Source organism: Cygnus olor, chromosome 17, assembly GCF_009769625.2.
Source record: "Cygnus olor isolate bCygOlo1 chromosome 17, bCygOlo1.pri.v2, whole genome shotgun sequence".
NCBI classification, from domain to species: Eukaryota; Metazoa; Chordata; class Aves; order Anseriformes; family Anatidae; genus Cygnus; species Cygnus olor.
In genome coordinates this window covers 8570466-8587658 of record NC_049185.1, presented here as the reverse complement: position 1 = coordinate 8587658, position 17193 = coordinate 8570466, and the positions used below count along the sequence as shown (strand labels likewise).

Here is a 17193-nt window from a genome sequence, read left to right as displayed (position 1 = left end):
CCACGTAACCCCTATCATAGGGCATTTGTTTTCTCCGAGCATTTGCCTGATGTATGATTGTCTTGCAGTGATTGGGAATAGGAACCGTTCCCTTCTCGGATGGTGACTCAGAAGTTATTAAACACACACACAAACACTAGCCTATCTTAATTATGTCTTCATCAAATGCAATCACAGAGGCTTGAACTTTCAGCTCAGCCACCTTGTGCCTCAAAGTAAATGTAATCCTTCAGACAAAATGTTTACCAAGCTGAATAACCCGGAGTGGTGGTAAACCGGTGTCAGATGAAAAATTAAGTGCCTTGATGCTTCTAAAAGCATTCCAAACAGTGGGGAAAAAGTAATCAAAATACATTAGCAAAGGAGGCTATTCACACCTCCCCTCTACCCATTTTTAAGCTATAAAAGCAAATGCCACGTGAGCTAAACAGATAAAGCTTGAATAGACAAGATTAATTAGAAAACAGAATAGGAATGGGAAGAGCTGATGTGCTTTTTTTTTTTTCCCCTTACAGATTTGTGTTCAGTAAGGGCCACTTAAAAAAAACAGAAAACACAACATCCTATAGCATGGGTTGACACTTCCTTGTCTTTCATTGAGTAATGAACCGATTTTCTTGGTCCTTGAAGATAAGGCAACTTTTGACTATGAGAAATATAGGAGAAAGTTTTCTATTATAGGTATAGGTCAGCTAGAGAACAGCGGCAGAAAATTGCTATACCCTATAATTGCAGTGATATAAAGTTGTGGAACATAAGTTTTCCAATGGACTGCTATACTCCCTTCTTTTTTCAGTTTCTGAGACTGGTCTCTGATGGAAGTTATTCATTTCATAGATAAGGGGAATGATGGATCACTGGAGGGGGTAAGAAAAAAAATAAAAATGAACTGGAACTTTTCTGTTCCAGCACTGGGCTAAATAAGGATAGGGAGGGAGTCAACCTGGCTGGGAGGCACCAAGGACAATTTGTTTAATCTGGGAAACATTGAAACCGAAGCTTCAGATCATGGAGCCTGATGTTCCTCTAAAACCCATGGATACAGAGCAAATTTCTAAGGTTTTTTTTTTTTTTTTTTTTTTGGAATGATGCCAAATACAAAGGGGAATTGTTTAGAAAGAAATATCCCAATGCCTCACAACTCGCTTCTCCCACAAAAAAAAAAAAAGGGAACCCAAATTCCTCAAAGTCTAGAAAATGAAAATGGCTTCACCTCGAACTCCCTGTATCTCCTTTCTTGTTTGGAGTTCTTTTCTACATGCCTGTGTGTGTGCATATGCATACATACAGAAAGAGAGACTCTAAGCTACCAAAATAAGCTGTGCACTAGTAAAAGACTACTCCCTGCTTAACAATACTGACAACTGGATGTGCTTTAAATCTTCTCCAGGCAAATCTCTCTTGCAACCTTATCATTGTTTTGAAAAAGAAAGTCCAATTATAAAAAAAATATGCAGCACTGAAGAACTGAGCTTTTTTTTTTTTTGCATTTTGAATGTAAATTAAAAAAATATATATTGTTTTATAGAAACCTCTAGAACTAAGTTCTTGAAACAGCAATAATTAGAAAAAAATAAGCTTCTGAAATATTGGCAGCTTCCTCCTGTTTCAGAACTGTTTGGATTACACGTTGGGTTTGTTTGTTTTCTGACACAGACAGCTGAGGTGTTGTTTAGACTCATTCTGCTGTCAGTAATCATCCTCAGCCACATGCCACTAATGCAAGGACAGCTAAACTTTATGAAGATAAATGACTAAGTACTGCTGGTTGGTGTTTTGCCTGTTTCCATTCAGTAGGCTTTCACACTTGACAGTGACAGTACAACATCATAGACAACCGGCTTCTTGTCACCTGAGCAGCCAGACTAAAAAATTCACCCTCTTCTGACTACACGGTTCTCATAGATCTGATGCAGGCTTATTTATACTGCTCCCCCTCCTTCCTGTGGATGTGGATTCAATACTGTCACTCCTTAGGAAGCCATATGTGAATCAAATAGCAAAGAATTTAGTGATGTCCTTGTTCTTCCAAAGTGCTCTGGCACTAGCATAGACAACCTTCCCCCTCGTGCAAATTTAGTTGTTGGTATTCTTGCTACATCATCAGGTGCTGACTTCTTCATAAAACTTGTATGATTAAAACCTTTCTTCCTCCTCAGAAAGAGGAGAGTAATCTCTACTTCTAGGGTGAGTGCTACCCTGCTTACTCAAGTGCATTAGTCCACTGATGCTCCATTCAAGTATCTTACCAGCTGAGAAACGGGACCCTACTCAGCAGTCACGTTAGGAGTGACAAAGACCTCACTATCACACAGTGAAATGCCTTCATCACCTCCAGTGCTGTCCATGTTCTTGACCCTTCCAGGATTATTTAAAAAGGAAAAAAAATAGTATTAAGTCACTAAGCTGTTCAAGCAACAGATAAATCAAAGATTTTATAGCTCAGGAGGAAAGACCGTGGGTGACACCTAACCAAAATAAGAGAAGGCTTATTAGTACTGAGCTGAGGAGTTGTGTTACAGCATCTCTGTAGCACAAACATCATTCCCGTGTGATGGGGTGCCACGAGAGATGAGGAAGGATTCTTCAATGCTAGCAAAGAAAGGAAGAAAATTGAATTCCCCATCACTCAGCTGTAAGCAGTCTAATGAAGTGACAAGCAGTTTTCCTAAAATAAAAGAAGAAATGCATGCCTCTGTCTCAATAAAGACCATTAGACTGAAACCTGAAAGAAGCTTGTGAGCACAAATAGTGAATTGGAAAAAAATCACCTCTTCTAGCAAAAGCTCTTGCCTTGCCCAGGTACCCAAAGGCTGCATCTCAGCAGCAGAACCCAGATAGCCTAAGGCCAGGCACACAGGCACAGAGAGCTTGGTAAAAGCTCATCCCACAGCCATTCCTGTAGATACTGCGTTGTCTGTCTCAGCTCTGCTGGGTGTCCCTGGGGACAGAGCACACCCCCCTCGAGGAGCATACTGAACCCTAGCTATCAATGCTCAGTCGTCTTCAATTAAGCTCCTCTTTTCCCAATGGAGGGCTTTTCCCTGGTAGAAAAGTTCCAGTAAAACCCCTCCAAATTACTTCCTGAGGGCAATGAGCACGAGTCCAGGACTTTGACAACACTGGATCACTTCCAGCATCCTCCGGTCGAGCAAATCCAGCCCTCTATACCTAATCAAATTGCGAGTAAAAAGCTAATAGCTTGTTTCATCACCAAAGCACCTAGCAGCCCGGAGGTTCACCTTAAAAGAACCTAGACAGAAACCACAGGTATTCAAGTGATCTTTTATTACAAGTATTTGTCACTAGCCAGACCTTTCAGGCACCAGTTCCTAGAAGTCCGCACAAGGGGAAAATAAAAGCTAACGCGAGCTATCAGGAGTTGGAGAGAGGTCTTCAAAACCATGTCCCAGCACAGGCTGTCCCAGGAGCAAATCCAGCCTGCCAAATGCCTACAGCAATCACCATGTGTTCATAACTTGTTTCCCCCCACCTCCCCAAGAGTGGGCAAATTATATCGACCGTGTTTCTGAGGACCTTCACTGCCTGGTCTCCTATGGAAGCTGCTTCGAACTCACCTATGGAAATTTCAGTTCCTCCCATTTGTCTTCCTTTCACTCAGGTAAGCATCTGAACTTGCTCGTGACATCACGTAAGATTTGGAAAGAGGCATCAAGAACAAAGTGGTTTGGGAGAATTCATTTTAACGTCAAGTAAAGGTGTCTTTTCTTTAGTTATCTACTTGAAACAAGTCACAGATCAGCACCTCATGCTCTGTATACAGTCTGAAAACAAACTGACAGCCCCCTTTCTGAACACTTTACAGTGTGATTCCAGACAGGCAATGAACACTCCAAATTTATTTACTGATATTTCAAACATTGATGGCTCTCAAAGGTACTTTGCACGGCAACTGCCCTTTTATTTAGGAAATAAGCAAAACTAACAAAGCAAGAAGTATCACTTTGGGCCACTTCTAATGCACTGAATTACACAAGTCTAAATTAAGCTGGAACATTTCCCATAAGGAAGCATTAATTCTGCACTCTCCAAATCCAGCAATCTCGAAGAAATTCATCAGGAATAGACAACTCAGGTTCGTGCACTTAAATCATTGCATGCTACAAAGGGAAACATATGCTGAGTGTCTCCTAACTGGCCTTCTTTTTCATTGCTTATGTCACATTTCCTTGCCTGTCATATTTCAGCTCTGTAGAAACCCTACTTGGAAAGGGCATCAAAGGAGAATGCCCATTCCCATGCCTCTGCTAGAGAATTTGTTACAAGTTTCCTCCTAGCGCAAGAGGATTCCAAGTATTGGGGACTTTTTCCTGCAGGAGGTCCCCCACCTTGATGTGTACAGAAATGAAGAAACTTTTTTTTCCTTTTTTTTTTTTTCCCCTCGAGGTTGGGCAGGGGCACCAAGAAAAACCTTGGTGCCTTTTCCAAGAAGAGTTGACGATTTTTCTGCTCTTCCTCCAGAGCTCAGGTAACACCCAAAAGGCAGGAGGCCTCCAGCAAACCGAGAAACCTTCAGAAAAATCTCAGATTCAGATGCCATCTATTTAGATGGCTCTGGGGCAGCACTGTTGACATGACTTAACAGCTCTCAATCACTTTAACCACAAGCCCTTGCATGTGGGAAGTTTCATCGTGCCCATCAGCAGGGCATTGTTTACATTTAACCTTAGCATTTGCCCTTTCTTAAAATGGAGATAGGTTAGAAAGGGAAGCTTTGGCTTACTGTTCACAGCATTTATCGACCTGAAGAGGCTATTATGATAGACTGCGGGTCCACAGGTTCACTTGCACTCTGACTCTAGTTTCCATAAAGCTATAGATTTTGTGATTACAGTGGCTTGCTTCCTTACACTGATAGCTGTGGGTGCATTCAGCCAACAGCTGCAGTGAGCTACACAACTTAACCCAGCTGAAAGCAGAGTCCCAGGAGAAGTCTCAGTGTACGTCCTGCTCTGGACAACTCAGCATTTTGTCTATATAGAAAGGCAGAGTTTTGAGTATGTATACAGAGATAAGGTAACTTCATGTTGAAGATGTATAAAGGTAAAGCCTTGGCCCAATAATATGTCTACACAGCATCATCCAGCACCAAAGCTGGTGCTGTGGTGGCAGAGCACCAAGCCAGGCTTGGCATTCAAGCCCCAAGCCCAGCACTGCATCTCCCAGGCCTGGCTCCTGGACAAGCTGACCTTTGTTTTGCCACCCTTCCTTCAGCTTGCTTAAGAAGAGCTCCTCCGTGCCACACAGGCAGAGCAGGCCTGACTTTCAGCTGCGCCTGAACCCCTGGGCAGTTTAGGGGTACTCAAGCCATTTTCATTGGTGCAGCTTCAAAACGTGGAAATGCTTTAAACCAGATGAAGCTGCAGCAAGGAAGGTGCTGATTAGGCTCTGGATAAGTCACACTCATGGCCTTCTTCCTTTTAATAACGATATCGACCAGTACTACATAGCTTAAGCTAAGAAAGAAAAAAAGGCCTGGCCATGATACTATTCTGGTAAGAGATTGTAGCTCTGCGGGTACCCAGGACTGCCAACCTTTAACATTTTTACCTCTGTTAGCCAGTCTAAAACATAGCCATGCTAGGCATTCGGTGCCCAATTCCCCTTCACTTGAGGGCCCAGGACTACAGAACTGGCCTATATTTCAGCACCAGCCGTAGGCTTGTATGCCCCAAAACATTTTTTTCTTTCTTTCTTACACTGACAGCTGTGGGTGTAGCAAGAGATATTTGCCCCACCTAACAACATCCTCTCACGTGTAGTTTCTAAGATAAATCTCCATGCCCAAAAGGCACTGACAGGATGAAATAGTAGCTTATACCACGGTTGCTTTTCACAGTACTTTAACTTGTGTCCTACACGGTATTTTTATTTGCTTGTACAAAACACTATAAAGCTAGATTGAATTTTCTTGAAAATCCCAGGAACCAGAGCAGTGCTGTGGAACGCTCCTGAGCCCATCAACCTGCATGGGAAGATTTTAAGGTTTCTGGTCACAAGACTTTTTAAAAACCATCAGCTCTCAGAGGAGGAAAGACACAAATCTTCACTTTTATTTGCTAAGTTGATTGGCGCGTTATTTTTCCTCCAAGATCCTGCTGAGTCTGCTTGGCTCATGGCCAAGGGATGTGTTTTGCCTCCCTATTTGTACCAAGTTCAGTACGGCTGTGTGCAACTCAATGTGGATAGGTGGAGAAACAAACTACTAAATGAGCCCATTTCCCTAGCAACAATCCCCTTTTCTCCAGCACTTTTAAACTCTGGTTTGCAGCATCACTCCTCTTGACCCTAAGTAGGTGAGAGCTATGTCAATACCAAGTGTCAAATTCAGACAGCATAAATTGCCCTGAAGCTCCTACTTTTTCCTTCACCTTTCCTACTGCCTAAACTTAAATTGCCAACGCTTTGCATTGCTGGCGAGATCACTGCACAGAGGAACCTGTGGCATTCAATGTGGATGAAGCTTGCTCCAAAGGGCATCTCGGCATTCCAGCACCGCATTGGTATTCAACCAGTGACATCTCTAATTAAGGGCAAGGGAAATCTTAATCCTGAATGTGTCTGTTTTTCAGAAAAAGACAATGATCTCCGAGCAGACAGTGCATCTGTTCAGGACACAGAGGTTTTCGTTCTTAACGCACAGTCTTCGGTAGGAATAAAGACAGTATTTCTCTGCTCCTAGGGCAACTCAATAGTGCTCAGAGCTGCGTTCACACATTTTCCTCTAATGCCACACACCTTGGCTACCGCTTCACACCAAACTTCCCATAAGCCTAAAGTCTTTAAGTTCAGTTCTATAACTTATCAGACCAAAAGCTAAACCCCTCCTCAAAAGGGGGAAAAGGGGCCAAAACACAAAGGTGTTTAATTAAGAGACAAGTCTTCATTTACCAATATTGCCATGAATGCAGAAAACCCCACAGGGAGTTCCCCAGCAGATGAGAGCCTCAGGAAGGAGAGGAAATACATGTTCCAACAATAATCACCATTTCCACCTTTGCTAGACTAATACCTAGCACTGTCAGCCTAGTTGAAAGTCATACTTTGTGAGTTCAGAGAAGTTGCTTACACACACGGACTGGACTGAAACACACACACACAAAGGGTGGCAGGACAAGGCACACCACCAGAAAAGAGAACCAGCGCTGCCACAACACACCAAGTCCTTCATTTACATCCAGGAGCCACTCTCAGACAGGTGTTCTGCTGGGCTTCCCCACTAGATATGCACCTCACTAATTATTGGATTTGTCTCAGGACTACTGGCACTAATTAACACTGCAGTCTAATTAATCAGAAATTCAAATTCCACTGAACAGCCTTTATGCAGTTATTTCTGCTGCACACAACGGAGGGATTCTTTTGGTTTTGCATTTGGCTTTTTTGTTAGTTTTACTTTGAACTTGCAGCAGGATTAATAGGCTAGATATGAGTAGAACTGAGCACTAACATTGGTCTTATCAAAAATCAAACACATGCCCTCCCCCCACATTATATTTTATTCTCAAAACGTGATGTTTCTTCACATGACAGCAATCAATTCCTTAACTGTTGCTTGCTATAGATCTTGCCATAGATCTAACCTGCGAGCAGCTCAGGCTTAGCAGAAGAGTCACCTGCCAACTTTGATGACTGAGATATCTGCAGTCCTCCCAGTGCTGAAACTTAAACGCACCCTACCCACAGCTGCATTCTCCAGGTTTGCTCAACTATCGTTTCTTCAGGGACACGCGTGTTTCTTTCGCTATGTTGGTGGTGTTTCAAGGACAAACTGGATGTTTCATATGGCCCTGCAAGAGGTCAAAGGCAAGCCTGGCCCCCCGACATTTCAGGAGCCTGAAACACTCACAGTAAAGCACCAATCGGCACGGGCGCAGATACCAGCCACGTATTATTGTCACCAGACCACTGCTGATACTTTAAATTAAGACCTTTCCCTCCCACATATTCTAAATAGACATTTAGCTTCCCAGTTACCATTTCCGTCCCTTAAGCATTTGAAACTCCGGCCTCTGAGAGGTGGTCATGGGATAGTGCAGGGCCTCCCGCATCTCCCAGAAGCCCTATTAAAACAACTAAGTAACAGGGAAACATCTATCCCATCTGGAACATTCACAAATTGCTCTCTGGACCATATTAATTTCAGTCACACAGGAAGGAAACATGCAATTTTATTTTTACTAAAACAACTATTTTTGCTGGACTTGACTGAAGAAAATAACTGGCTGCTTTAACTACAAAATAAACCAAACTGTGAAATGCAGAGTTGACCATAAACGCTACACACCTTTAAATAATCCTCTTTCCATACTGATACTCCTCTACATCTCTAGGCAGGTTTGCCACAGTCCTTATCCCTACAATCTATTATTAAGGTGCCCTGTTAGCTATTTGTACTTTACACTGCTTAAATAATTTAAACGCAAGCAAGTAGGATGTTCCAAAAACCTACACTACAGAAGCTTACAGCATATGTGGCTTTAAACAATTTTAGCACTTCAGTCCCGCAGTATTTCACCAGTCCCAGACAACCCTTCATTCCCCATCCAGCAGGGCTTCAGGCCACTAGGAACCTGGTGTCCTACCTGATTTTATGAAATAGCAGGAGTAGGAGCTCACGCCATCAGGGATTGGTGTCAAAAAAGCACATCACGCTCACATCCCCTAAAATCCAGGTCAACTCCAAAGTAAAAAGCAGTCAAAGAAACCTTCCGCCCACTACCTATGGGCTGTTCTGGAAGATCTGCTCTACTGAATGATTTAGCAGCTGAAGGCAATACAAGTTACAGGTGCTCGGCACATCTGAAGCATCAGCCCTAATGAGGCAGGCATGGTGGAGAGAGCACAATTGCCAAGGAGCACAGGCAGGGCTTAATCCTGCTGCTGTTACTGACTCAATGGGCCTCGAGATAAGCAAAAGTTAACCCTTATGTTAACCCTTGCTGGCTTTTACATGGGGTAACACTGTTCTCAGTAGCCATATGCTTAAGAAAACTTTCCCTTACCTAAAATATTATAATCTAAATGCATCTGAACGTGAAAAAAAATAGAAAGGAAGCTCTTTGTGCCTTATGAGTACTAGGAGGCAGACACGAAACCTCAAAGTACTTGTGCATGTCTCCATTTCCCCGACACAATGGCGCTGAGAAATGCCAGCTCCAGACAGGCTGCAGCAGCTGAACATCAGCAGTGCGCTCACTGGGTGCACATTAACCCAAGTGCTTTTAAACGGGTACAAGAATAATTTAATGCAGCTCTTATACAGTTCTGAAAACCACGGCTTGTTTTCAATCTCCCATTACACATCCATGCATCGCTGTGTCTGTTTTCCAGAGTCTTTGTAGGGAAGAAAGAGGGACTTTGCGATCATCCTGCTGATTATACCTACAGCTGGTGAAAATTAGGGAAAGCCAGATGGTGTCTCACCAATCGTTCTGCAGCTGGCCACAAGGAAGGCAGCTGGGGGAGACAAACACTCCCACCACGCTCGTCACAGAACAGCACAAAAAGGAAATGCATCTCCTCCTAGTAAAACTCCAATTTGCTATTAAAAAATAGAGGTATGAGGGAAATTGTTTCAGGTAATTGCCAGGGAAGGAAAAAAAAATGGACGTGCAGTTGCATTGTGAAATGAGGGCAGCAAAACCTAGACTAGTGTGAGTGAATCCTAAGGTACGGTGACCAGCGATGTCCTTTAGCTGCAGATATGGTTGCCACGCGTGTCCACTACGATGCTTCACGTTTACATCTGCAAGCCTCATTTCCTCCCATCCTCTGAAATGCTAAGATCTTCCCCTCCTAAGGCAACACTGTACTGAGAACAGATGCGGCTCTGAGGCTCAACAGCTGAACTATGTATATATATATATTAAGCAAACACATGATGGTTGGCAAAGAGAACCATTCATTAACACAAAAAATGAGATGATATTGTAGGCTACAATGGAGCACTGCTCTACTGAAATGCTCCTCTGAAGGCCTGGACTTTGATCTCCTTTTACATGCCACATGCAGACTGGTGTTTGAAAGTTAAAGGCACCGTGAGCCTCACTCAGCCCTCCTCCTACCTGAACTAACCAAAAAAAGGAATCTGCATCTAAAGCTTTCCATAGTTCTTAAGCACCAGCTGACTGTGAGGTGGGAACTGTCATTTTGATGATTTCACAGATGACTTGGAAAAGGCAATTCTTTACAGGGTCACTGACATGCCTCTCTACACCTTTAGCTTCACTGCATCCGAGGGCTCTTCAGCTGCTGAATCCATTCCCAAAGCACTTTCCATCGTATCTCTTGAGCCAGTCATGTCTTTCACCCTTGCAGCCCTAAGCTGGTAGTCCCATAGCCCTAGATAGACTGAAACTATTTTTTCCAGAGCTGTGATGATGGTGAGCACTCTAAAATTTCTACAACAGCTGTGTACATCTTACTACTTTTTCTTCCTTACTTTGGCAGGTTCTCTTAAATTACTCAGGAACACTTACACACTCGCTGGACCCTCACTGTGCTCAGAGGGTCAAATAATTTATTGTGATCCACCACAGAAAGGCAAAAAAATGGCAATGTCAGTCTGCAGCAGGTTAAAAGCCACCAGTGGCCTTACAGCGTGACAATAAAACACTGAGTGACGCCCTTTGTCAGAAATTGCAAAAGATTGCAAATGAAGCTGAAATGCTCATTTTCTGGAGAAGAAAAACCAGAACAATCTCCAGAGATGTGGTGACAAACCATCACAGTTCGTCCATCACTCCACACGATCAGGCTTTTGTTCCCCTCTGACAGTCCATCTTTCCAACGCACTGATTTTCTTGCAGCCGAGTACCACGCAGCACTGCTCCAGAGCATTAAAACAGCTTCTGCATTTCATCCCAGAGGCTTCCCCACTTTAATGACAAGGAAGGGGCTCTTCTGCATGCAGATTAGCCAGCCCTGCTCTGTACAGCCAGCTGGCATTAGCCTGCACAAGTCTGGGGCTATCGTGACAACCATCAGCTTATCGAGCTGGGAGAATCTCATCCCTTGTGCACCTGACCCCAGGAAGAGACAGCATACAGTTTATTCACAAAACGCTGATGTGTTCATCGACACTCTAGCCATGTAAGAGGGTTTTTAATCCATAGTGTGTAGCATATTGCCTCCCAGCTCAACCTAGCTAGACATTAAAATCAGAAGTCGTGGTAGGTAAGTGCCTAATAAGAATAGCACTTTGCCATTGAACTGCATGTGATGAGGAATGTTTTCTACTAACAGCAGAAAAGTTATTAGCTCCCCCCACGCCTGTCCACTATTAGGCACTTCTGCTTTGAATACACCAAGATTTCTCCAGTATTATTAGGACAATAAAGGACCAAAATACATTTGACTCTGTTTATCTAATAAACTCAAACCTGTAATGTGCCAAGTGTTTTCCCTGAATGAGTATCAAGTTTACAACTGCATTGGCTTAGCTAGAGGAAGGAGGAAGAGAAATAGGGCAAACACTTTGGTGTTTTAACAATATTATGATGTTCCCTTCTTAATTAATATTGCTGATCCATACATCTCTGTAACAAAGCAGCACAGATCATGATATTGCCCCATAAACTTTTTGCTCTAAGCTTACCGTACTTAAATGTAGATACCACTGAGAATCAAGACAGAAAAATGGAGAGAGTTATAAATAAAAAGATTTCATGCAGGAAAGCTAAAACACTAAACTCATGTCTGTGTAGACTCAGAGGATGATTCATTCATTTAATCTAGAAACATTTTCAGACATTAAAGTGAAATAACATATCTGTGTGGGTATGGGGTAACTGGGAGACTAAAGTGATAGAGAAGTTGAAATGTTAAGATACTATATTAAGAACATATATATTTATGACCAGAGTTGAAAAGAGCTTTAAATGTTTCAAAAATTTAAAGACTACATTTTGGGTATGTTTGATAGATTTTCCTACAAACGCTGTGTTTGCTAGGTGGAAGGGGGAATAACCCTATTTCCTAACCCACTCCCTTAGGACTGAAATACAGCATGATGCCCATACTCCTCCTCCCCAGGGGATCCCACTACAGCAGCCAGTATGGGGCTTACCCACCTGCTGCTGGCTCTTGCAGGCTTCAGCAACCCCTCATCACACACCACAAAGGTAGGTACAGATAATATAACACATGCATGGTAAGATTTGCATATTTAGACAGATTCTTTTTAAAAATAAAGTACTGGAGAAGATACCCAGATGAGACTGGTACCAGGAGTGCATGGTTTTACTCTGGGCTCTGCTCGCAGTGTACAGCCACCCCGACTTTCTGCCACGTCAACCAGCTCCACATGGAGCAGCTCCTCACCTGGTGCAGAGCGGCACCACTGTGCAGTGACTTAATGAGAATTTCACTAATTAACCCCAGCACAGGACTGATGGCTTTCTGCCTGAGGAGAAGCAAACATTTTCCCTGCCTGCTGGCCCGTGAAAAGCTTTTGTTAGAAGGGCTGATCTTTTTCTGGTGTGCAGAAGAACAGTTGCGTTATGTTTCTGTTTCTGGAAAGAGCTTCAGTGAGTGCTTGCTGCGTCGAGGAGACAGGCTGGAGCAGCCTGTGGTCCTGCAAGACCCGGTGACATCCAACAGGGCACCGTGACCGCACAGATCCACTGCAAAAGCGTCCTTCTGACACGCTGCTGGAGGAAACGAGCTGTCCCCATCAGCAGTGCAGAGCCGCGCTGAGCCAGGCAGTCTGCCCCTTGTAATGAAAACCCAGCATATGTGCAAAGTAATTAACAGCTACCATTTAACCTGAGAAACTAAATGAACACGGGCAGAGCTGGAGAACATCAGTGCCAAGAAACACCAGACCAGTTCGAACTGGGAGCAGAGCACAGTGCTTCCCGGCTCGCTCTGCACTCAGGTCTGCGCACACAGCCCCACAGATGGAAATACAGCTCTCCTACCAGCCTAGCAATATTTATTATTTATAACTGTGATAAAGATCATCTATATAGTCCAACAGAGGTGGAATCCACCTACGCTGCACACAGCCTGCCCCCAAAGCAACACCCCCACGTATCCTGTACCGACAGACGAAGCAGCCAGGCTCAGCGATGTGACTGAGGGCACGCGGCCTGCCAGAGGTGCTGAAAAGCTCTTACAGCTCCCTGTCTCCTACGCTGGTAAACTCCAAAGGCAATCCCGGATGGAGGTAGACAATAAAAACAGTCAGTGTTGCCAGGGATCTTATGCTTAATCAGAGTCATGCTGATTTGTATTGATATGAATGGTAGGATATAAAAAAGCTCATAAATTTTATTGAGTGAAAGCTTCATCAGATATAAAGAAGCAAGACGGTAATGGGCATGAAACTAATAGAATAAAAGCAGTATGGGGTCATATAAAAATACAGACTGATTTCTCTCCAATAAAAGTGACATTCAGAGTATGATAACCACATTTCCAGTAAGTGATTAAAGGCGTTTGATCCCCTCTTCTCTCTCAGATAGGACTCAAGCTTGTAGTTGCAACTATACTGGTGTTAAGAATCAAGAAAGTGGAAAAAACACAGCCTGGTTCTTTTAGTTGACCTGAAAATGCAGTGCTCCTATTCTCATCCTCTGTTGCTGATTCTTTCAGTGCTGCCAAATGTTAAAGAGACACCTTAGAAGCAAAGAGCTCAACAGTTAATGCGGTGCAATTTATAGTTGGAGCTTCACCCATGTAAAATACAGCTGTGTCACAAGCCTCAGCTGCAGGAATTTCTTACAGAAGATGCAGAGGCTACGCTGACTTCCAAAGTTATAACTCAGCAGAAGAGCTGAAGCAATAAGCATATTTTATTATTAGAGGCTGCAGGCTTATTTATTTATCCAGACTGTGCACCAGGCAGATGCTGGAAAGAAGACACAACCTTTCCCCCAGGCTCATACACACGGGCAATTACATGTCTGAACACCTCCCTCCCAGAGAGAGCTTGGGCTCTGGCTCTGAAGAATGGCAATTCAATGCCGCAAGAAGCCAGCACAAGCCAAGGAAGGATGCTGTGGGGTACAGGATAGCACCACGATTCTCAGCCTTTTCTGTACCCTGCTCTTTCTCATTCAACCGAGACCCAGTAGCAATCCAGCATTACATTTAATAACGTGATAAGGCTGGCAGTAAGAAGCCCTGAGCTAACAGGATATTAATCTCTCCATCTTTGGAGAGAGGACAAAGCACGAGAGCAAACACGACCCAGAGGGATATATGAGGACTCAGTTTTTTGCATTTGCTTTATGGGAAATTCCCTCTGGGCTTCTGACCCAGATGGAAACCAGTAGAAGCTAAAGGGGTACCAAAGGTATCTTTCAGCTGCAATTGTGCACATACCTGAGCTAAAGTGTTCAGGCAGGGGGTTGGATGATGTTGTTTGTGCCACGGACCACTTCAATTTACACTGACTGCTACCTCCTTGAATCCAGGAGTGACAAGTGCACGAGGGAACCAGGGTGGGCAAGCAGTGGGAGCTGCAGGTAGTTGGGGGCCACCTTTGGATTCCCTCAGAGAGCACAAAAACTATAGTCATACAAGGTGGTTTTATTGTATGGTTCAGCTGAACAAACTGCACTTAAGGTTAACAACTTGAGTGCCTCTCCTCTGGAGCAATTGGGGGAGTTGCAGCAGGACCCCACAGAGACAATGAAAGAGATGGGCAGGAGCAGTTTGCCCCCTAAACGGAAGGCCTGGCTCTGGCCACTTCCCCAACATTAACTGCAGAACTGCCTGCAGCAAGCTGCGCTTTGTTGCATGGCCATTTTCAAAGTCATGAGCGTACACCATGCAGGCATGACTTGAGCACAGAGAAGGGCTGCCGATTAACATGTCTTTGCAGCAGCCCTTTCACTTCTCCAGGACATTTTCCTTGCAGTTACTGTCCGTTTGCAGTTTCAAAATGGAAGCTGTCACCTGTACAAGTAATGCTGGCCCAATGTGAGTGGTGTCTGCAACCCTTGTCCTAAATGGCACACAGGCTGGGAAATCAAACAGACAAACTGAATTCTTTGTAGGCTCCCTCCAAAGTGTTCCTGCTAATGGTAAGTCCAGCACATCTTTCCAGGCTTTAGATTTTCCTTCCTTCTGCACCTGTGCCCAGCAGATGCTCAGCAGTTGTGTCCATTATCCTTCCTTCTAGTGCCAGCTCCAGGAACCAGGAAATGCCAGCCCCTGGAAACACCCATCTTTGACCTACCCAACAATAAGGGCAAAAATTGCTGTGATATCTAAGAATCTGCTTGTTCGGTTTTTGGTCTGGTTGTAATTTAAATCTCACAAGCTGCGAGATCACCTGGCGGTTCTAAAATGGCTTCTGTTCAGGTGAGAAAAAGGTTTATTTAGCTTCCAGCAGCTTCTCATAGAGAGTTTGGTAGCATCTGTGAAAGGCAGCCATTTGATTCTGATTAGATTTGCTGAGCAAAGTTGGAATAAAACCAAAACCACTGAGCACAACTGCTGGGGATGCCCATATGTAACACCAAGACACAGGATGTGAGGAGAAGGATCTGGTCTTACAGCAAGACACGGGCGCATTTACATGTTCACATGAGACCCAGTAAAAAACACTCGCCTCTGGAACAGCATCCACATCGACCACCTGCTGCCACGTCAGGATCTCTCTGTCTTATGACAGCTAAGCCTGTGTCGACATCAGGCTCTGAAGTGGCACCCTATCTCTGCTTCCCTTGGTCTCCCCAGGTTTTCCAGTTCTTTCTTCTTTTGCCTATCCTTGTTTGAATATTGTGCAGCAAAAAATAATTGCTTGCAATTCCTTTTAAAGATCCACTCGATGCATTAGTTTTCCATCCTCCTCCATCTCTGTTTTCCCCGTTCTTTCAGTTCATATGCTCCTGTTTCTAACCTGCTCCCACACAGCTTCGGCTCTATCCACCTTCCCCATCGAGGATTTTACATCTCAATCATGTCCTCTCTTAATCTCCTGTCTTCTAATGAATTCAAGCCTAATTTTCTTAACCTCTCCACACAGCTCTAAACCACCGAGACCTTTTATCCTACTAGTTACTCTCTCCCACACCTTTTCTAATTCTTCAATATGCTTTCTGTAATAAGAACAAACCGCTAGAGGCAAAAGCCTCTTTTCTGGCAAGTGGAAAGAGATTTATTAGAAAGAACAGAAGAATGTTAATAGCAGCCCCGTTTCCTGCCTGTGACAGACACAAGCAGACACCCATTTTCAGCCGGTGGAGGTCCTTACGAATCCATCCTGCAGCAGTGACAAAATGGGAGCAGCTGATCTGCAGGGGATTCGGTCTGCTTCCTCATCTACACGCTGCACAGACTGTCTGCAGCTGCTTCTCACCTGTGCAAGAGAACAGCAAGAACCCGACGCCCACCTCAATAAGCATTTTACTCAAAGGAATCTCATCACTTTCGCACGGTGCAGGTCCCTCGTGGGCTGGGGTGCAAAAAGTTCCTTTCAACTGTTTTACCTGTCTGCTTCAATCTTGACCTAGAGAGACAGGGATCAAGCGTTTCGCTCTAAGGACGTGTCAATCAGCTTCCTCATCTGTTTCCTGGCAGCACAATACCACTGCGAATTTACAAGAGTTCGATCTCCAGAAGGAACGGATCAGCAGCTTTGCATCCCGCATGCCACCTGTAGAGCAGTCTAGAGGTTTGCACATCCCTAAACCGCCTAAGCAAAACGCAAGTGGACTCTCCTAGTGTAGGTACTGGAAGTTCACCACTAATGGGTGAAAAACAAAGCAGTTCACAGATGCTTCTCAAAGACTTTTCCAGACATCTTCAACCTACCAAGTTCAGAGGATAAGAAAGAGACTGAGCATTTTCCTCCTAGTCTTCGTTAACCCAAGGGAAACATGCTGGTCAGGTAACATACTGCCAGTTGTCATCATACCAAGCCTGTTAATCCACAAAGTGGGAGAAACAGCTTCAGATGAGCATAGGCAAGTTTGAAAGGCAACATTTACTCACAAGACACAGGCTGGTGACCACTTGTCTAGAGAGCAAAGCAGAGAACACAAACTAACTGTGGTTTAATCGCCACCTCTGTCACCTGCGTGACACTGGGCAAGCCACATCACGCCTTACGCCAGGCTCTGGGCCTCCCTTCCAGTTCTGTAGAATGAGGACAAACTTCCTACAGATTAAAAGAAAAAAAGTGCAGGTCCACAAGGGTATTAGACATTGAGAAAT

At 44.1% G+C, this 17193-nt stretch overlaps 1 protein-coding gene across 2 annotated transcripts in view; it reads right to left on the bottom strand.

The window, feature by feature from the left end:
- GALNT9 (polypeptide N-acetylgalactosaminyltransferase 9) overlaps window positions 1-8716 on the bottom strand; it is a 233761-nt gene extending 225045 nt beyond the window's left edge. The window contains exon 1 of one of the 2 annotated variants that reach the window (XM_040577107.1): window positions 8607-8716. The gene's annotated coding sequence lies outside the window, so the exon portion shown is untranslated. The remainder of the gene's footprint in view (window positions 1-8606) is intronic. The other variant, XM_040577108.1, reaches the window with a different exon arrangement.
- Between the last annotated feature and the right edge of the window lie 8477 nt (window positions 8717-17193).